This window comes from Carettochelys insculpta, chromosome 2, assembly GCF_033958435.1.
Source record: "Carettochelys insculpta isolate YL-2023 chromosome 2, ASM3395843v1, whole genome shotgun sequence".
NCBI lineage: Eukaryota > Metazoa > Chordata > Testudines > Carettochelyidae > Carettochelys > Carettochelys insculpta.
The window spans coordinates 108,788,837-108,810,786 of NC_134138.1; the positions used below are offsets into that span (position 1 = coordinate 108,788,837).

At 42.5% G+C, this 21,950-nt stretch overlaps 1 pseudogene; it reads right to left on the bottom strand.

Moving 5' to 3' along the window:
• Positions 1-3,543: 3,543 nt before the first annotated feature.
• LOC142008269 (lysine--tRNA ligase-like) lies at positions 3,544-21,199 on the bottom strand (annotated as a pseudogene).
• Positions 21,200-21,950: the final 751 nt, after the last annotated feature.

Here is a 21,950-nt window from a genome sequence, read left to right on the forward strand (position 1 = left end):
CCTGAGGATTCACAGAGGAGTTGGACTGCACTCTCGACCATTACAATGTTTTCTCGCACCCTACACTATGGATCACACTCTTCGTAACTCCATTTAAGGTTGTCGTTTGCAGAGTTGACAATGACTATGGAGGACCACACGAGAGTGACAGTCCTTGCTACATCTGCTGCATGTGTAGTGGGTGTCTGGCAGGTCCTTGCTGTCCTTTCTACGGGCTCGCTTCTCCTCTGCCAGCTGTCTGATCTTCATCTCGCCCTTCTGAAGGCCCTTGCGTAATTCCTGCTTCCAGCTGCTGCGGTCATCTGCCAGCTCTTCCCAACTATCTGGGTCGATGTCTACGTCCTTGAGGTCCCTCTTACAGATTGAAGTGGCTATTATTATAAAGTACACAACTAATAATCATAATATATAAAATCCACAGCAAAACAAAAATCTAAGGTAAGACCAGAAATATCCCCAGGTTTGTATCTATTCAAATTCACTTGTCACAGTTGCAGGTTTATATGTACCCTAGTCTCCTTTTTGGATCTCTTTGCACCCAAAAAAAATGACAAATCTCAAATTTTCATCTCTCTAAATGTAATTACTTGATACTCCCAATCCTAGACCAGGATCTGGGTTGCAGAACCTTGTTTGCTAATTAGGATTACCCCAGCAAACCCAGCTTAAATTCAATACTTGCAGTTTTTCCCTGTGGGATCTGTGATCAATACAACATACACCATGACCATATAGTCTGAACACAGATTTTTTTTTTACATAGGTTACCTACCTTGAGTTTACTGACTGCCCATTGGTAGCCCAGTAACCCCATTTTAGAATCATAGAACACTAGAACTGGAAGGAACTGCAAGAGGTCATCAAGTCTAATCCCCTGTACTCATGGCAGGACCAAGCACCATTTAGATCACCCCTCCTAGGTGTTTGTCTAACCTGTTCTTAAGTATCTCCAATGATTTGAGATTCCACAACCTCACAAGGCAATTTATTCCAGTGCTTAACCAGCCTGAGAGTGTTTTTCCTAATGTCCAGCCTAAACATTTCTTGCTGCAATGTAAGACCGCTGCTTCTTGACCTATCATCAAACATTAAGGAGAATAATTTTTTCTCCCTCTTCCATTTAGCAACATCTTAGGTATTTGAAAGCTGTTATGTCCCCTGTTCTTTGGATTACCTCTTCAATCTGTCTTTGGCAACTAGTTCCCTGAAATCGGCTCCTCCCCTCTTCTGTTTCTAGAAAGTGGCTAAGGGTGGGATTCGAAAAGGTATCATCAAGTGGCAGTCAGGTGTCTAAATCTATTTGCAGGTCCTAAAAAGTTAGAGTCCTTAAGCCTAGGCATGATAAGTCTCTTAACTAACCTAGCGCCAAGGCAGGTAGATCTTCCTAGTTCATAGCCCAATCCATGTTCTCTTAAAAATCCTGACCTGGTTTATTGAGAGGTGCCTTAGGTCTAATGATAGGAAAAACAAGCAGGCGGTGAAAGTAATTGCCCCTTTTAAGTTAACAATAGTCAGGCAGAAAACATCCCTTATAGCAATTAGACAACTATATCACAGCCTCCCAAATCCAGGTGTTCCTGATCCGGCAAGATGTAATTCTGCCATTGCCAGGGTGAGGAGGAAGTGGCTCCATTCTGCTCTTCTATCTTTCCCTCCCCAAGCTGGGGGAAGAGCAGCACAGTGAAGTGTTTTTGTCCAGAGGCTTTTCCCCCACTACTCCCATAACACCAGGAAGCAGTGCCAGTGGGGGAGGAGATGCAGAGCCTGGGAGGGGGTTGCTGGGTAAGCGCCCCACCCCATCTCCCTCACACCCAAATTCTGTACTCCCATCCCTCCATGCACCCTCTCAGACCCTGCACCATCCCCGCCCCAGACATTGCACCCCCACCCCAGCGTACTCCGGCACCTTCCCTTTCTGATTCCTTTTTTTATTGACGTCTGTGTTAAGTGTGAAATAAAGCTTCTGTTCTTTGCTAAAGTTTTTATTTTCACCCTCAAACCTAAAAGTATACATGAACACCTCTGGTCCCAAAAATTCCATAATCCAGCATAACCGATTTCCCAAACAGGATTAAAGAGGTTCAAGTGTATGCCTGAATTAATAAACAGCCACCCCACACCCTTCATAACAATTATGTACAATAGAAGATAATGGAAATAAATCATACAGATACGGCTATCGATACAAATCTGATTACCACCAAAGTATTACCTAGTCATATGAAATAGATTTTGGTTATGTTGAGGACAAAAGGCAGATTATATGGCATATAATATGAACTCAGACTAACTAAACCAAATTCACATCCATGAACTTCAGTGGTGTGACAGAGGATAAATTGTTTGCAAGGTTGTTGTAGGAATGTTGGTCCCACAATATTAAAGAGAGAAGTTAGTTGAAGTAATGTCTTTTATTGGACTTACCCTAAGAAGTTGGACTAATTTCCTTTATTCCTTAAAGGAAACACATCAGAGCTAAATCCCCACAATACAGTTTTACCTGCAGGAGAAGCTATTAAACTGAACTTTTGCCAGCTGTCTCTACAGCTTCCCTGGTCCAAGTATTGGAGATAATTGTGGCTGCTGAGATTCTACCATGAGTTAACTTTAATGACTGTTGTGGTAGGTAGAAATATAAGCTTGTCAACCTTGAATGGGTCACGTCCAAGAATAAAAGCAGTAATGCAAATTCATCCCTCATGTCACTTTGCTGAAAGCGATGGATTCAGCATCTTTCACACTGTCTTCCCAACTTTTAACATTTTTACATCATTATTTGACAGCAACAAGTAAGCCACTGAAACAGAATGTTTCATGAGCAAGCCTGCAAGTGGCATATATGCTCCTCGGCTTATGCCTATCTGGTTTCATTCTTATTAACAGGCACAATATCAACGTTTATAAGACACCAGCTCTCCAAGGATTTTATTATCAGTACAAGCACAGAGCAGATAGCCATAGCAAAGGAAACGTGTCATATACATGCAGCTGGCAGATGTAAGTCAGCTAGCTTTGTGCATTCTACCCCGAATAAGTTGCTTTCCTTATACAGTATTTTCCCTTTACAAAATATGGCATTGTACAGCAAATTCTTTCATATCAAGCATTCTATTATCCAGAACTCTTACATAACTGGCATTTTAACTGAAAGTAAAGTCAGTTACGTTTTCTGTAAGTACAGTATAGTGACAGTGCATACATATAAATAAAGCAAATACAGTATAAGCTTACAGTGCACAATATTACTGTTGTTGGTAGATAAAGTGTTCTGCATACATTTTTGTTTTTCTTAATATCTAATCTTGTTTTTCTTTAATCTTTAGATTTTCTTTTTCTCCTAATTCATGGTCTCTGCCAGCCTTGGCATTTGCCTCCAAACCCAGTCACCTGCCCTTTAGTCAAGGAGGAGTGCTACAATTGACAGTTTTCAGAAGACACACTGACCAAGACAATATAGTTGTTTTGTATGACCCTTCACCAGGCAGCCACATTTGGCCCAGATGAGGGTAGAGCAACCTGGTTTCTCGCTATACAATGTTGTTTTTAAGGGATCTGTAAAAAGAAAAAGATGGCACAGAGCATCTCCCAACATCTTTTGGTTCTATCCAGCCCCAGCATGACAGAGCTGAACTCTGTTGCAACTGCCACATCTCGACTTTCTCCTGAGTGGACAGACCCATGGGGGGTAGGGGCAGGGAGAAGAAGACAAAGGGGGCAGTTACCCCGGGCCTCGTGATTCAAAAGGGCCCAGGACTCCCAGCAACTACCCCTGCTGCTACTTCAGCAGTGACAGTGGCCAGAGCTACAGGCCATTTCAGTTGCCACTGGTGCACCTCGGATGGCTCTGAGGACTAGCAGGGTGGGGGGGGACAGCAAGATGTGCCCCAGGCTGGCTGCCCAGTGTTACCCCAGGCCCTGTCCCTTCTGAGGGCATGGAGCTGGGTCCCCCCTCACCTTGCCCAGGGGCCTAGCAATTCTGTCACCCCCACCCCGACCCCCTTGAGCAAAGATGCAGGGGAGCTGACGGGTGGCTACCAGAGATACTGGTCCTCAAAGCGGCCTTGCTGCTCTTTCTGCCCCAGTGCTTGTTATCAAGGGGACAGCTGAAGCATATGCAAACTTGCCCTAAGAAGCAGCACTTGCAGTATGGCTGCACATACAACCTTGCACGTGCCTCACATTTTCTGGGCACAGATGGCAGAAAGTTGCAGTACACGCCATTTTACACATATCCCGTGCCCTCATTTCTGCCTGCTTTACAAACAGCAAAAATCAGTGTGGAATGAAGCAGTTTTGAAGCAATATTATTTTGCCTTTCTGAAGAAAAAAAAAAAATAGACCAGCAACCGCAGACATGGGAACGACTTATCTACCTTTTGCTGCTTTTAAATTACCACCTAACGCACCTTAATTTTATTGGAGTCGGTGAGGAACATGGCAAGGTGGTCAATTCCTATCCCCCAGGCAGCAGCAGGAGGAAGTCCAGACTCCAGTGCTGTGCAGAAATTTTCTTCGATACTCATGACTACTTCACTACCTGCTGCTTTAGCCTAAGGCCCAAAACAATATGAATGTATTTCAAGTATCTCTTTGGCAAGCCTCTGGGCACTTGTAACTCAAGGGGAGAAGCGCAGTACCGGCTATATTTAGTATGGCTGAATGTCCCACGTAATGCCCTGACATCCTACTGACAAGGGCTGTTGAAGCTGCAGCATTTTCTGTCAGCAGGGAAGAGGCTGGTGCTTATTGATTCAGTCCAGTAGCTGCTGGCTGCATTTCTCCTTAACTGAGTTACAGCTGAGTAATGGTGCTGCAGTCCTTATGGACGTCTATAAACAGAGGGTCTTCCAACAAAGGTGTAAGCTTCTCCAATACAAAAAAAAAAATCCTTTAAAACATAAATAATATCACCTTAGCAGCATGTCAGAAGGGGAAAGATTTGGTTGAGACTATGCGTGATTTGCTCCTTATGTTAATGACGGCGGGAGACAGGATGGTCATTCACAACGGGGAAGCCAGGTCTTAAATTCAGTGGGAGTTGTCAGAAACAAAGCCCAAATAAAAATTTTTATACCTGTGGGGCAAAAGCCACAACCTCCTACCTCTTTCCATCCCCCATCCTCACCTCCCCCTAACACCACACATACACAGCAGATGCCCTGAGCCCTGAGGCTCCAGGAAATACCCTGACTGACAATTCACCACTAACGCTAGTTACTTTGCAGCTGACTAAAGTGACCTTGACTAGGTTGTTTAAGATGAGAGAATTCTTAACACCTTGATGGAAAGTTAGGGGACTCTTCAGGTACATAGACTTTACTCGGGACTAGACAAGGCATCTCAATGGTGGTATGCTCCATCAGCACACTCTGCCTCCACGTCTTATAACCAAAGTGCTCACTAGATACAGCAGCACGTGGGAAGCTCACACAAATACATTAGTGCTGAGAAATTGAAAATTTCAGTATGATTTCTGCTGTGGGCCCCTTAAAAAACAATAACTGGTAATGAGTGTCATGGGCCCTCAACATTTTGAAGAACTAATGACAAACTACATTTAGTCCTTCCCTTCTGCATCCAAGCACTAAGCAGAAGCATTGACAATGCCAAGAGAAAATTAAAAAATGAAATTGGAAAGCATTTTTCTTTATAATTTGGGTTTTTAAAGAAAACTTTTCCCTGCCCTCTGAAAAAGCTAATAACATGCTAAATAAATGTACACAAGGTACAGGATGAACCTCTCTCGTCTGGCACCCTCAGGACCTGACCAGTACCAGATGAAAGAATTTGCCAAATGACAGGAGGTCAATATTTTCGATCACATTAACAACACTTCCACTGCTTACTGGGCTCTTGGAAGACATTTAGGGGTGAATTACAGCTAAATAACAGCACAGAACACTGAGAGCCAGGACTGGTAGCTGTAAACAAACTTTATGGGCCTGCAGGAAACTTAACCACACCCATGATAAGTGGTCATCCGGCTAACTAAGATCATGCAGAATCAGAGTTTGCCAGACAAGAGAGTTCCAGATTAAAGAGGTTCAACCTGTATCTGTAAATGTGAAAAGAAACCCCCTTCTTAGAAACCCCATAGTTCAGTAACACCAAGGGTTTTTACTCTGACAAATAACAAATAAAAGACTAAAAGGATTTTTTAAAACTCTGTCCTATCCAAACCCAATTTAAAACAGATGAACATGTCCTCTGAAGTAAAGGCAGCAAAATCACTGCAACCAATAATTCAGGTTCAGAGCAGAGAACCTAAATCTGCTCAGCCTTTTGTTCAACAGCATATTGCCTTGTAGCTGTTAATTTTCAAGGCAAGTGCTTGCATTTGTTGCTTTTAAATGTAATATTTTAGTTCATACTGTTGTAATTTTGTAAATTGTACCTTAGCTTTTTCCTTAAAAATCTCAGTGTCAGCATTGCAAAGTTCCTTTTGCATCACAAAAGCTGTGGCCACACTGGGGCAAAATTTCGAAATGGACATGTTAATGGCCAAATCAGAGAATACTAACGAGGAGCTGAAATGAATATTTAGTGCTTCATTAGCATGCTGCCGGCCATGGCACTTCAAAAGTACAATGTTTCGCTCGCTTTCAGGCGGCTCAGCTACACAGGGGTCCTTTTCAAAAGGACCCTGCCAACATTGAAATCCACTTATTTCTATCTGCTGGGATTTCAACATTTGCGGGCTCTTTTCGAAAAGGTATGTAAACAAGCTGCACGCAAGCGAAACACAGCACTTGAGAAGTGCCACAGCCGGCAGCATGCTAATAAAGTGCTGAATATTCATTTCAGCACCTCATTCGTATTTTCCCATTTGGCCATTAGCATGGCCATTTTGAAATTTTGCCCCAGTGTGGCCACAGCCAAAGGTTCAAAATGTTCACTCAGGCCTTTATCTGACCCATGCCTGGTTAGAAAGACAAATTACGACAAATTTTATTGTCCTATTTCAGATTAGCATCAAAAATTCCAGTAAAGGACTCTATTCATACAATTTAAGGTTTTAAATTCATTTTGGAACATCTTTCCCTGAGTTCTATAGGAAGCCACTTAATTATATCATATGCCACTTATTTTCTTCACTCTTACTTCCACCAAATCAGCCAAAAGAGTTAAATTGTCATGGGAATTAAACATTATCTTGAATTAGTTTTGACTCTTTACTTCCCTGCAACCACCTCTGTTTTCAGGGACTGAAAATGTGCCTTCCAAAATGTCTGTTTCTCCAAAAAGATAAAAGAAAGGTATGATGGATTATTTAAAATGGACTTTGAGACATATTTGCATCCTGGCCTTAATCAGACTTCTATTTTTGTGTCCTCAGTTTTGTAGATGCAAACAAGTGTGAACATAGTACAGGTAACAGGCATTTGTGTAGCTGGATTATGGATACAATCAGGTTACTCTGACATACTAAAGGCCTAACTTGCATGTACACAAACACTTGTTTGAAAATCTGAGTCCTGTGCTCTTACATGCTATAGTTGTGACTGAGTGTGGTTCCATGAAAGTAAAGTACCTTGAGGGGATTAATGTTTTCTGGAACTCAAAAACCTCAACTACAGCAATGTCATCTGACTTTTATATTATAGTATAACAGAAACAATAACATGAACAGAAGTCATAATTTAGCTTTCAGTAGAAAACCACTGTTAGAAATAGATGTTTTACTGAACCCTGAAATGAATTGAGTATATGGTTAACTCAACCTTCAAAATCCAACATTTTCACTAACATTACGTACCATTTAGCCAGAGGACTCATGATCTGGGGATGTGCACAAATGAGTATGGGGCTGATGCAGGAAACTTCTATAAACTCACCCACCAACTGAAAAAAGAGATCAAGACTTGTGTTTTTACCTTTTACTTGCATTTCACTTTGTTCTTAAATTTATCTCATCCCAGACAGCACCAGTAGAATTGCCATTCAGCCCAATATTTGAAAGACTATTCCAGCTTTATTGGAGACAACTTGTTTCAAGGATATTCATCACCAACAACCATGGGCTCAGTGCCTGTTGGTGTCCAATTCCTGCCTCACTATTTCCTTCCTTCTTCCTCTGTCCAGTGTGGAGTGGCTTAGTTTCTGTAGACTAGCTCCCACCAATTCACTATATCATCTACTTCAAGGATATTGGCAGGCCTTAAAACCACTTTGGGAACATATTGGGGTGGACGTTCAGTCCAAGCCCACTGTGGGGGCTCGCAGAGAGAGGACAGCTGACAAGAGCATGTGGATCTATGAAAGTTAACGCTGACCAAACAGGAAAATGGTATAGAATCAGGAGAGCACAGGGTTCAATGACTTACTGGGTAGAACTCAAAGGGCCACATGACTGCACCAATGATGGCAATAAGGTCTTAAGAGGGTGAGAATGGAGTAAGCACCCCATAATTTGGCCACTGTGAATGGCACTAGGGAGAAACTAAGCTCCAGAAGATAGTTATTGAGAAGGGCTAGTGATAGTGGGAGCTAAAGGGAGAAAGGAAACTATAATCTATTCTAATATTCTGAGGTTTTCAGAGAGGCCTCCAGGAGTTAAAACACTCAACTCACATTTCAAAACTCTCATGTTTAAAAACTCCAGCATTAGTCACTCTAGTTCATCACTAACATATGCACTGTGGCAGAACCACGATGTACACGCTGTCTAGGCAACTTGGAAAGACGTCAAACATCTGGTTGGATACACCAGAATAATTCTAAAATGAGATACATCCATTCCAAGCTATTAAAAGTTAACTCATATATCTCCTAGAAGAACCGTATGATGAAAATATCTTTGATCAAGTTTCAGTAAATCTCACACATGCATTCTATATGTGTACAATATGTAAATCTGTGATTTACGTATACAGTATGATATACAAATAACCACACAGAAATATGAATTGATATCTTCCCAAATACGCACAGTTTAACACGTAATCAAAAGTTGGAAAAAAAAGCAAAAATTATATGTAATCAGGAAAAAAATTAAGACAAGAAAACCTTATCCCAAAGTCTTGCTGTAGTCCAAGGAGAACATTGGGTTCCTTTCTTCAAACATAGCTCGTCAAGGAGCTGTTGGGCTTCTGCAAATGAAAATAATTATAACAGTGTGTGTTAATAAAGGAGCTTAGTTATGAAGGAATTTTCTTTGCTGCATTCAATTTAAATTTTGACACAACAAAACTATGAGCTCTGGAAACAGCCCAGTAATTAAGTGTGTAAAGGTCAGATATTCTGGAGACAGGAGCAAAAGCAAAAGAAGGAAAGTATCAGAGAATTTAAAGTTGTTGAAAAGTGTCAAATTTTCAATCCAGATCTGTCACATACAAACATTCATCTATCCGCAGACCAAATACACCTTGGACAACGGCTTGCTCCAGTTCCTTCCTAGTGGACCTTTGCCCTAGCCAGTGGGTCAGAGGAGAGTGCAGGGCAATCTCTATCACTATTCATTGTTTATTGAGAATCTCAGCTAAGGGGGAAGAGGTTCCAGTTAAGATAACTGTATCTGCTGTACAGCAGCCTAGCCAGAAAGCCTCCAACTTATTCAGGCAGCCACTATACCACTGTCACCCAATACAGAGATGACACTCTGTCACTTGGATTCCAGGCTCCATTGGAATGTCTGATTGAGATGAACAATCTCACTGCTCCTCAAGACTACTGAATGTCAGGACTGGTCTTTACTACACTGTTAGCTTGGGCTATGTTGTGCCTCATATGAATGCTTCCTATAAACAAAAATATTGAGCTCACTTTCTAGCTGCCCCATCAATGAGCGTGGATTGAAGGCTGAATTCTGTCAATGCTGGAGCTAATAATGCCGGGGGGCGGGGGGGGGGCAGGGAGAGGAAGCTACTCTGCGCTGCTCATATCAACTGTGCAGTGCAAGTGTTTTTTCCCCAGTGCAGCCACTTGCACTAGAGCCAGGCTAACTGGAGAGAGTTAACAAGTGTAGATGAGCTGTCCCCGCAGAGATGACATACTCACAATGAGTTAATTCTAGCTTTTCTCTGGTTCCAGAGCACGTTTGTGCTTTTGCTTCCTCATCTTGACTAGCCTTTCCTGCTACCTTTCCCAAAATCCTCTACAGAATAATCATGTGTATCCAGCCTCCATTTAATTACAACACCCTTTTATTTGAACCACAATTATGTTTCCCAGCATGAGTTGCTTTCTTAAGTTGCTCCCCTCAGATTTACTTGACCTCCATTTGTCCAAATGTGTTTTCATTGCCCTTTGGAAGATATAAATCAGGTTGTACTTCATTTGCAAATTTAATTGTACAATGGCATCTTTGCGGTCCTTTGAAAATTGTAATTTCAATTATAATGATGTGTTCTAATAGCCCTCCTGCATGCACAGTAAACACATGGCTGAATTCCTCTTCAGAATTCTGCTGTGCTTCATTAGCCTTACATCAGGAGAGGAGCTTGAGAGAACTGTAGCTTTCTATTCAGTGCCCATTATCATGCATTTAATAAGCCAGCGCAAAACAGAGGAGTATATCTATCCTCTAAACATAACCAGTTGCTTTTCTGGCATAACAAAGGACATATAGATCAAGTGTGGTGTGCAGTTCTTCTATTTCCTATTACACAGCTGCTAGGTCAGAATGAGGGAGCAAAAAAGATAAAGGAGCTCTTCTGTCAGCCACCTTCTCATCCACCCCACTTACAGGAACCATCTATATAAGCCATGACTATTGCTCTCATTCCAATATGTCAGCTATACCTAAAGAGGTGGTGGAATCTCCATCCCTAGACGTTTTTAAATCCTGGCTTGACAAAGTCCTGGCTGGGATGATTTAGTTAGGGTTGATCCTGATTTGGGCGGGGGGCTGGACTCGATGACCTTCTGAGGTCCCTTCCAGCCCTAGGATTCTATGACTCTATGATATCCTACAAAAACACTTCTTTTTTCTTTCTTATATGCTCCCCCAACAACCCCTTCTTTTGCCTGAAATTCACCTCTTCCCCCTGCTGCAGGACTTCTGCCAGCCCATCATCCTGTGCTTTTCCCCACCATTTTCCTATGCCCACTTTTTCCTCTGAAAGACACAATAATATTTCTTCTCTCTCCCTCTCTCTCTCTCTCTCTCCCTCCAATCCAGTGTTCTAGCCTTGTTGATCCTTTCTTTCACCTTTGGCTCACTCCTCTCTCCCATTTCATTTTTATTCATAAGTTTCTTTGCCCCCATCCACTTATATCTCATAGCAGGTGTGTTTCTATTCTTGTTACTTCACATCAAATAACATTTTTTCTTACCTTAAGAGTTAGTTCTGAACAGAGAAACCCATCCATCAAGTCATTCTGATAGAATGAGGAAAGCTATGTGAGCAAATAGTAGAAAATAACAGAAAAGGTTCAGAGAAGGGCAACAAAAATGATTAGTGGCATGGAACAGCTGCCACATGGAGATAGATTAATAAGACTGAGATTTTTCAGCTTGGAAAAGAGATGACTAAGGGGAGATAAGATAGAGGTCTATAAAATCATGACTGATATAGTGAAAGTAAATAAGGATGTGTTATTTACTTCTTTCCATAAAACAAGAACTAGGAGTCACCAAATAAAATTAACAGGCAGCAGATATAAAACAAACAAAAGGAAGTGTTTTTCCCCCCCACAAGGCATAGGCAACCTGTGGAACTCCTTGCCGGAAGATGTTGTGAAGGCCAAGACTATAACAGGATTCAAGAAAAACTAGATACATTTATGGAAGCTATGTCCATCAATGGCTATTAGTCAGGAAGGGCTGGGATGGTGTCCATAGTCTCTGTTTGTCAGAAGCTGTGACTGAGCAACATGAGGTAGATCACTTGATGATTACCTCTTCTGTTCACTCCCTCTGGGACAGCCAGCTTTAGCCACTCTTGGAAAGCAGGCTGCTGGGCTAGATGGACCTTTGGTCTGACCCAATCTGTCCAGTCTTACATTCTTATTAAACTATTGGCACAATAGTTGGCTGAGATCTGGGAACACTTAGCCTACGTCACCATCATCTCAAAAGTTGCTTCACAGCAGTTCCAAGAAGAATTGTTATTCCCTTTGGAGCCAGCAGCATGTGTAGAATAAGATACACTGAAGCAGCTTCTCTTCCTTTCCTCTTAACCAAGGTATAGGATCCCTGCCCCAAAACATCCCTTCTTTCTCACCCAAGAGTTGAGCTCCCCTGGCAGGAATCAAGCTACTTCTTCATTCCTGTCTTGTGAGTCCCCTTCCAAAGGGCTGGAATAAAGAGTCCTATTAACCTGAGTGCTCATATAGACATAGGGTACTTCACATAATTTACACTAATCTTAATTCCTAAAGCTACACCTACTAGACCTAGGTAGGCAGTAATTCATACCAATATAATGATGCAAATTGAAGGTATGTGTTTGTGCAACCACCTAAAGAACTTTTTACATGACTAAATCGCTTTTCTCTAACAACAGCATTGCAACTGATCCCGCACTGAGGCTTATTCATATGCCATGCTTGGCATTTTTATAGTCAGCAATAGTTTACTACAAAAAGAGTGTCTTTTCATGTGTCCATCATTCAAACATAGGAAAACAAATTTTGACCAATTATTTTTAAAAAATAGAACATTTCTTTCTCAAATGACTATTCAAGAGAAAGGCATAAATAAGGGGTAGAAATTGACTCTAAATGGAAAACCATGCATTTTATGGTATATATTGATATCAAGGTCAAGACACATGGGCCGCGTCTACATGTGCACGCTACTTCGAAGTAGCAGCGCCAACTTCAAAATAGCGCCTGTCATGTCTACACATGCTGGGCGCTATTTCGAAGTTAACTTCGACGTTAGGCGGCGAGACATCGAAGTCGCTAAACCCATGAGGGGATGGGAATAGCGCCCTACTTCAATGTTCAACGTCGAAGTAGGGCACGTGTAGACGATCCGCGTCCCACAACATCAAAATAGCGGGGTCCTCCGTGGTGGCCATCAGCTGAGGGGTTGAGAGACGCTCTCTCTCCAGCCCCTGCGGGGCTCTATGGTCACCGTGTGCAACAGCCCGTAGCCCAGGGCTTCTGGCTGCTGCTGCTGCAGCTGGGGATCCATGCTGCATGCACAGGGTCTGCAACTAGTTGTCGGCTCTGTGTATCTTGTGCTGTTTAGTGCAAGTGTGTCTGGGAGGGGCCCTTTAAGGGAGCGGCTTGCTGTTGAGTCCGCCCTGTGACCTTGTCTGCAGCTGTTCCTGGCACCCTTATTTCGATGTGTGCTACTTTGGCGTGTAGACGTTCCCTCGCAGTGCCTATTTCGATGTGGTGCTGCCCAACGTCGACGTTGAATGTCGACGTTGCCAGCCCTGGAGGACGTGTAGACACTATTCATCAAAATAGACTATTTTGATGTCGCTACATCGAAATAAGCAATTTCGATGTAGCGTGCACGTGTAGACATAGCCATGGAGACTTTTTTTCTCACCATAGAGGTGAAACTTAACCAGGAATTGTAAAACTTCATTACAAGAAATGAGAGAATACCACAATTACAAATCCTGTGAGATGAACGTTTCTTTAGTGATCAATAAAATGTCAAATACCTTAAAAATGATAATGGCTTAGTACTTAATTCATGATATTATTCAATACACAGAGAAAAGCCCTGAAAGATTTAACATCCCCTCAGTATCCAAACTTCCTAGTATTGGCAGCTTTTCTCCCATGACTTTCTCCAGGTTTTTCATCATGATGACTCTTTTTAAAAGGAAGGCTGAAGTCAATTTCTACTGCCTTTCCCTCAAGGCCATCTGAATGGTAAGTGATCTTCTAGTTATCTGTCACATGCTTCACCATGCCTTCGCATATGTAAAATCTGAGGTGTCAGAGAACTCATCTTAACCTTACTGAATTCCTGTATTTTTATGCAGGCAGCTGCTGTATTACTTACAACATATTGTCTGTTCTGATCAAGAGATATGGTAACACCAGACGTTACATGGTAATCATAGACAACAATTTATTTGTCAGAGGGAAACCAAGAAAATTCTTCTCTCACCCCCTCATACCTTGTTCAATATTATCCAAGTGAGAATGTATTATCTCTCTTTGCCAATTGCAAGCATTTCTATTTGATAAATACAAATTATGTACCTTTTTCCACACCATTATGGTCTTTTAGTGGCTCCCACAAGATCCAGACCATTGGAATTACTCGATAACGAATGTATACAATCATTAACCAATGAGCTGACAGCAGCTCTTCAGGGATAGTCAAGAGATTGTTGTAATCTGCATTACGCCATGTAGAACTTGCACATAGTGAGTTCTGGACTGTGCATGTGATCAATTCCTCCATTTCTGAACTGACATCCAAATTGATATACCCTCTCCAGACCTCCAACTACTAACATCTGTAAAGAAGATCCAGATTATTTCCTACTGCCTTTCCCCTCGGAGAAGAAATATCAATTCTACATTACAAGTGTCTGACAAAAAATGATTAGTCCTAATAAACTCCATGTGTTAAGTGAAGCAACATATAAGAGGATGTGATCTTTGTCAGCTATTTCTGACAATATTATATTGCAATCCTTCATTGAAATAATAAAAGCAAGCCTAAAATTAGAGTCCAGTCTTGCAAACCCTCTGTGTATGGAACTCCCAGTGACTTCCTGTTGCTTTTCAATGGCTGGTTTGCTGTGGCAGGATACCCACAGAATGGGGTCTTTAGTATTTGGGACTGAGAATCAATGTAAAAATGTGGACTTGGACTATAAGTTTTGTAGCAATTGCAATTGGCAGGCATTTGCTTTTCCTAAGTCTAAATGAACCGCAAATGTTGCAGGCAGATCAGTGAAGACTTGAGTCTCTTTAAATCATTTTGTATCACCAGTGAAAGATAGGATTCAATAACTTCTACAGAGGAGTGGTGCTGCTTCCTAAGTCAAATGGACATACTTAGTCATCATGGAACATTTCCAAAACAATTATTCATTGCTAGCAGAACAATTTTTCTTCATTTACATATATATTAAAAACATTAGTAATCTCCCTACCCGTGGGAACCTCTTTATATCTACAAAATGAAGGATATATCATTCATACAGCAGAGTCAAAATTCTTGGTCTTAGCCTGTTTATTGGGGCAGAAAATGCCAAAAGCCAGAAAAGGCTGAGCTTCCACTAACCCAGGCTGTGTCCTCACCCATGATCCGCCTCAAGACCCTGCCCTGAAGCTGGAGAGGGCTCACCTGCTGCCTTGTACAGACAATACAGTACTATAATGAAAAAAATATATGGACAATCTTGTTCCCTAGAAAAGTGAGAGCATTACATATCATTAGGCATGTAAGATGACATCATACAGTTGCTGCAGCATGTGGTATAATTCAGGAGCTAGCCTCATGTACAGGTCTATGTTGAGCTCATTGGCAGTGTCTACACTAGCCCAAAACTTCGAAATGGCCATGCAAATGGCCATTTCGAAGTTTACTAATGAAGTGCTGAAATGCATATTCAGAGCTTCATTAGCATGTGGGCGGCAGCGGCACTTCGAAATTGATGCGCCTCGCCGCCGCGCGGCTCGTCCCGACGGGGCTTCTTTTCGAAAGCACCCCGCCTACTTCGAAGTCCCCTTATTCCCATGAGCTGATGGGAATAAGGGGACTTCCAAGTAGGTGGAGTCCTTTTGAAAAGGAGCCCCGTCGGGACGAGTCACGCGGCGGCGAGGCATGTCAATGTTGAAGTGCTGCAGCCGCCCGCATGCTAATGAAGTTCTGAATATGCATTTCAGCACTTCATTAGTAAACTTCGAAATGGCCATTTGCGTGGCCATTTCGAAGTTTGGGGCTAGTGTAGACTTAGCCATTGTGTGATAAAAGGTTTGGCTGCTGCACTGCCTGCTGTCGTGTTCATCATGGGAGTCTCCACCTTTAAGAGAAGAAAGAGTTTGGATGGCTTTCTAAAATGATATTCTGTAGTTCAACAAAAGTTACTGGCTTGATGCAGGAAATATGGGATGTCATTCTATTGCCTGTGTTCTATACAGGCAGTCAGACTAAATGACCATAAAGGTGCCTTCTCAGCTTAAGGGCCTATGAAAGAGCAATTCACGTATAACATGCCAAGCAGATAAGAAACAGAAAGAGACAGAGAGCCATTCAGTTGGAAACACATTTTTTCCACATGATTGCTTTAATGGGAGTTTGAGTAAGGGATGAGTTCAGTCTATTACAGTCTAGAAATAGATTACCACTTCTAAATCACAATACGAAGATGCAGAAACAGGACAGTAACATCAGCTATTCAAAAAGATTCTTGCCAATATTGTTACTAGTTTGTAATAAAAGGAAACCACCCCCAAAATATTTGTCCTAATCATGACTTTTTTATACTCACAAAAGTGAAAGGTAGGTTTCTCGCCCACAAAAAGAAACTAATTTTTTTCAGTAAATGCACCCAATTTCTGATAGGCACAAATCCACATATGTGAAGTATACAGTAAAATAATGGCATTGGAGGCCATGATGTAAGGGGGTGGGAGGTAGCAATCCCCTCCGTTGCAAACTCAATATCCTGGTCACCGACTGTTGTCACAGAAAAAGAAGGACAAGGTCCAAATTCATTCTGGCTGTGATCCAGTACACACTCAAGTACATGTGTAACTAAGCACACAAGTAGAGCTACTGGCTTCAAAGGAAATGGCAATTTGAATTAGCACAAGTGCTTAAGTCTTTTCTGGATAAGGCCCTATACTTATGTCATGTTATGGCCATGTCTACACTTACGAAACACTTTGAAATGGCCATGCTAATGGCCAAATCGGAGAACATTAATGAGGCACTGAAATGAATATTCAGTGCTGCAATAACCTGCTGCCTGCCACGGCACTTCGAAAATGCTGCATGTCACTCGCCTGTGGCTTGTGTACACAAGGGTCCTTTTGAAAGGACCCTGCAAACATCGAAATCAGCTAATAGGAGTTAGGGAATTTCGATGTTTGCAGGGTCCTTTGGAAAAGGACCCCCCCCATGTAGATAAGCCGCACGTGAGCGAAACATGGCACTTTCGAAGTACCACGGCCGGCAGTATGCTAATGAGGCACTGAATATTCATTTCATCACCTCATTGGTATTCTCTGATTTGGCCATTAGCATGGCCATTTGAAGTTTTTCCTACATGTAGACGTAGCCTATAAGATGCATCTTTTTTTTAAATTCTTTTTTTTTTTTAAACAGCATTCCAAAAAGAACCAGAATGGAACAAAATTCAGGAACACACTCAGAATTGACAGCTGAGCTCAGTGATTAAAGCTAGAAAAAACATAACATTTTCAGAAGTGCCAAAAGGTGTGTCCACTTTGTCTGCTCATGCTAGGAATCACACCTCATAGCTGCAAACTCGCAAAAGGGCATGAAAAATAGAAAGGTGGGTGTTGCAGCACAGAAAGTGACTTGCACTAACTAGCCAAGATGAGACACTAGGGGTTGGGGAGGCTTGGATTCAGGTATCTAGCCCAAGCCCAGGCCTCAGCTTCCACACCCCTATTTTCACTGTGCTAGATTGAGAAAATGAGAGTGAATTTGTCAATAATCACAGTGGGACTCACACCTCCCAGCTCCAGTGGAGTCTTACGCTAATTGACTTAGGAGAAGAACTGCTTGGAAAGGCTCTGACAGAACATTGTTGCACTTGGAAAACACAGATTCATCAAAATGAAAATGTTTCACAGAGAAAGTCTGAGTTTGATGAAGTTGCAATGGTACTCAGGTAGGATTCTGTCAGAGCTGAGGCCATGTCCTGAGTCTGGAATGGGAGGAAACCCAGACCAGTTATTTTCTCCCTACTGAGCTGCTGCAGCAGCTCTCATAGATTCCCACTGCAACAGGTATTTCCACTCGGGACATAGGGCAGGGTGCCAAAATTTTCCTAAGGCATGAAAGGGTAGTTGTGATTGAACACATGCAATCTCAGCAAACTGTAACAGAATCTAATGGGACACAGGCACTTTTCTTGCCTAAGGGGTTTCTCCCAGGTGAATGAATTTCAAAGGCTTGCTGCAAACACTGAAGGTCTTTGAATATCTCAAAAAACAGAAAAGTCACAGAAATCCTTTATAATGGAAAAGTGCTGGACAACCTAAGTAGAAGGCTCTGTCCCAGCTTCCCCTTTCATATTGCCAACTAGGGGAAACAAAAGATACATAAAAATGTCCTAAGAAAGGAATAATCGGACTAACACTATTGCACCCAGCAAATGACAGAATGCTGGAAACATTGCCTGTGAAGTGGATTCCACCCAGTCACATAAAATAATCAGTCACTGCACTGAAAACACCAAACATTCAGATGTGGTGTCACCTAAGTGGTGTCTGGGTCTTTTGACACCAAGGCTACACCTACACCAGCACATTACGTCGAAGTAGCCTCTTTCGAAGTAAGAACATCGAAATAGGCTACTTCGATGCGTATCATCTACACCTCCTCTGGGGCTGGTGCCGTTGACGTTCAATGTCCAAGCAGTGACAGGGAATGTTGAAAGGAGCAGCCCCGGAAGGAAATGCGGAGCATCCACACACACAAGCGCTCCCCGTTGAAATAAGGGGCCAGCAAAGCCTGAGGATGGGATCACAGGCTGCACTAGCCCTTCCGGGGCAACAGCAAGCTGCTCCCTTAAAAGGCCCCTCCCAGACACTCTCAGCCTGCACAGCACAAGGTCCACAGAGCCGACAACCACTTGCAGACCCCGTGCACACAGCATGTACCCACAGATGCAGCAGCCACAGCCAGAAGCCCTGGGCTAAGGGCTGCTGCACACAGCAACCACAGAGCCCCACAGGGGGTGGGCATAGCATCTCTCAACCCCTCAGCTGATGGCCACCATGGAGGACCCCGCTATTTCGATGTAGCAGGACAGGGATCGTCTACACATGCCCTACTTCGACGTTGAACGTTGAAGTAAGGCGCTATTCCCATCTGAAGATGGGAATAGCGATTTCGACATCTCGCCGCCTAACGTCGATTTCAACGTCGAAATTGCACGTGGCGCGTATAGATGTGACGCTTGCTATTTCAACGTTGTGTGAGCTACTTCGAAGTAGCCAGCTAGTGTAGATGCACCCCAAGTGTGCTGAAGGGTTTCGGCATATCACATTGAAACAGGTCCTCCTTTTGACTCCACTGGCATGAATTGCAAAGGACAGTAGAATTGACACAGCAACTAACTATTAGGCTGGGTCTACACTAGAGAATTTTGTCGACATAACTCAGGGAGCATCCACACACTTACAGCATTCTGTTGACAAAGTCTTGACAGAACTCTGCATTTTCCTCCACAGTACTAGCCCTCAAAAATTTGAGGCACAACAATCTCTGGACAAAGTACTGTCGACAAACGTGCAACACTTTTATCGACAGACAGCGCCCGGTTGACGGGCAGCCCTCTTTGCAGAGCTGCCATTCCACTTTCTGGCACCAGAGAGAAGTGCAGTCTGGCAGTTCTCTGTCGACAGAGCAAGTTGTGTGCAGATGCAATGTGTTGACAGAGGTTCTGTCGAGATTTCCCTGTCGACAGATGATTCTAGTGTAAACATGGCCTTAGTGTACAACATATACAACTACTTTCCAGTAACTAATACCTCTGTGTATTCCTTTGTGGTGTGTTCATCTGAATTAAAATGCTGCAAGACCGCGCTGACAAAATTGTATGTCCCCATTGTTTGACTATGTGCCCACATATACAATGTGTATGTTGGGCATTTATTGTATTCCAGAAGTGAATGTATACTGAGTGTTTAAATATGTACATGCACATGCACACACACCTTAAACTTAGTGACATGTGTCTTTCATTTAGTTAGTCAGATCAGTACAAAGTAAGCCTTTTCCAGCAATGAACAGGATACTTTTTATACCATAGGAGAGAGTGTGTTGCAACAAAATCTGAACACTGTGTGTGAAGCAAGCAGGAGGGTTTATTACACACACAGCACTAGCAGAGTGCTACTTCACCTATTAGGCTAGTGAGCACTGCCAAACAACAGGTTACAATTGATTCTAAAGAATATTGATGTGTGCAGAGTGAACCAATGGGGAGATGGGGGGAGACCCCAGAACCCCTGGATAGAAGCTAACAGCAAGGGAAATTAGCTGACAATCTAAGGTTACAAAAGTGCTCTCCACCCATAGCTTACAGAAAATTCTTTAAACAAAGCAAACTTTAGTTGACAATAATGTGTAAAGTGGTGCTGTATATGTCAGGGTCGCAATGTTATCCTCACAGGGATATGACCATTTGTGTTATATCTAAAGAATGAAAGCAGAAGGTAATGGAGGTACATAACAATCAAGCATTTGTTTCTGCTCCCTCCCCAGCCCTGGCACATCCCAATTTCCCACTTCTTGCTTGGCTTGCTTCCTGGAATGGGGTTGCCAGGGTGACTCTCTCTCTGTCTTTGTTCAGGCTGGGATGACCTTCCAGGTGGGCTCAGTGGGAGGGGAACTCATGCTACTGGTGTAGGCCTACTTTCCAGACCCAAATTTAGAGCAGTGGTTCTTAGCAGAATATCATAGCTTGTCTAGGAATTTCTACCCTACAGTGTGAACTAGAGGAATGAGCACAGAAATGGAGTCAGGAGATAAAGGTCTTGGACAGTCATTTAACCTTTCTTTCTCAGTTTCACCCTCTAAAGTATGAAGAATACTTACCCACCTACCTCTAAAGAATATTGTTAAAATTAATGTCTGTATCATGCTTTAACACATAGGCCAGTCTTTCAAAACAACTAATGATTTTTGACACCTCAAGACACCTGAAGAAAAACTGGTTTTCAGAAAGTGCTCAGCATCCTGAAAACTGGACCCCTTGAGCATGTCTCAGGTTGGTGGGAACCTAAAATCATGTGTTACTGTTGAAAATCTTGGCTGTTTGATTATTAAGTATATGAGTAATTATGAAACAGGTCATAACATAGTGCAACCATCTCTGGCCATACCTCAAGAAATCCAAGATCATCCAGGCAGTTTTGTAAATAAATGATAATTTTACTCCTTATAATAAACTTCTGCCTCACATTCTCATTCATAATCAAATCCAGGAAATGATGACAATATCTGGTTTCCTACAGTGCATCACAAAAATGACGATAATATAGGTCCTGATGAAGCACAATCTCCAGCTACTTAATAAATAGTCAAAATTAGTTGAGTTACTGTTTCTTTTGTCTCAGATATTTCCATCAGTAGAAAGTAAAACCAGCATTCCTATTCCAGAAAGTAGTGAAAAGAGCACAGATATGTTACAACAGAAATCCAAATTTAAAAATAAAACCCTAAAATTGCTTTAAATGAAGTTCATGTCTCAATTTAACTGTCCCAAATCCCTTCCTCTTGAAACACAATATTAACCAAATATAAATTTAAAAAAACATGTATTTGTGATCTAAGCATCAGCTTTGGAATACCTAGGCTCTCCTGAACTGTAAATTCAAATTAGGCAGGTCCTACTCAGCTTGCACAGTCAGTATGTTGAGCACCATAAGGTCTCTGAGATAGGGTGTTTTGTAAGCTTCATTTGGAAGACCTAGTGCTCAGGCTATGGCCAAACTGTCTGTCTGAGCCCTGGGAGTATTCTTCTAGGTAGTCCAGAGACCCAGCAGACAATTCACAGTTTGTTGTCCCCTCTGGAGACGTGGCATCTTGCAGGTGGCTAGAGGAGGGGGGAAATACAGGGGGACCTGGGCTCTCATTCTCCACAAGGTCACACCTGAGAGCTTGAGGGGAGAGAGGCTGGGGTGGCTCTGTCCCTTCTGATTGCCACTCCAGAACAGTCTCCTCTGGGCTGCTTCCTGCTTTCTCAGTTTTCTCTTCAGTCTAGGGCACGGCCCCAGCCTTCCTCTTGCAAAGTTGAAATAATTCAGAGTCCCAGCAGGTAGAAAGTGGGATCTTCCCAACTCAGAGTCCAGTTGTTCCCCTAGTCAGGTAAAAGAGG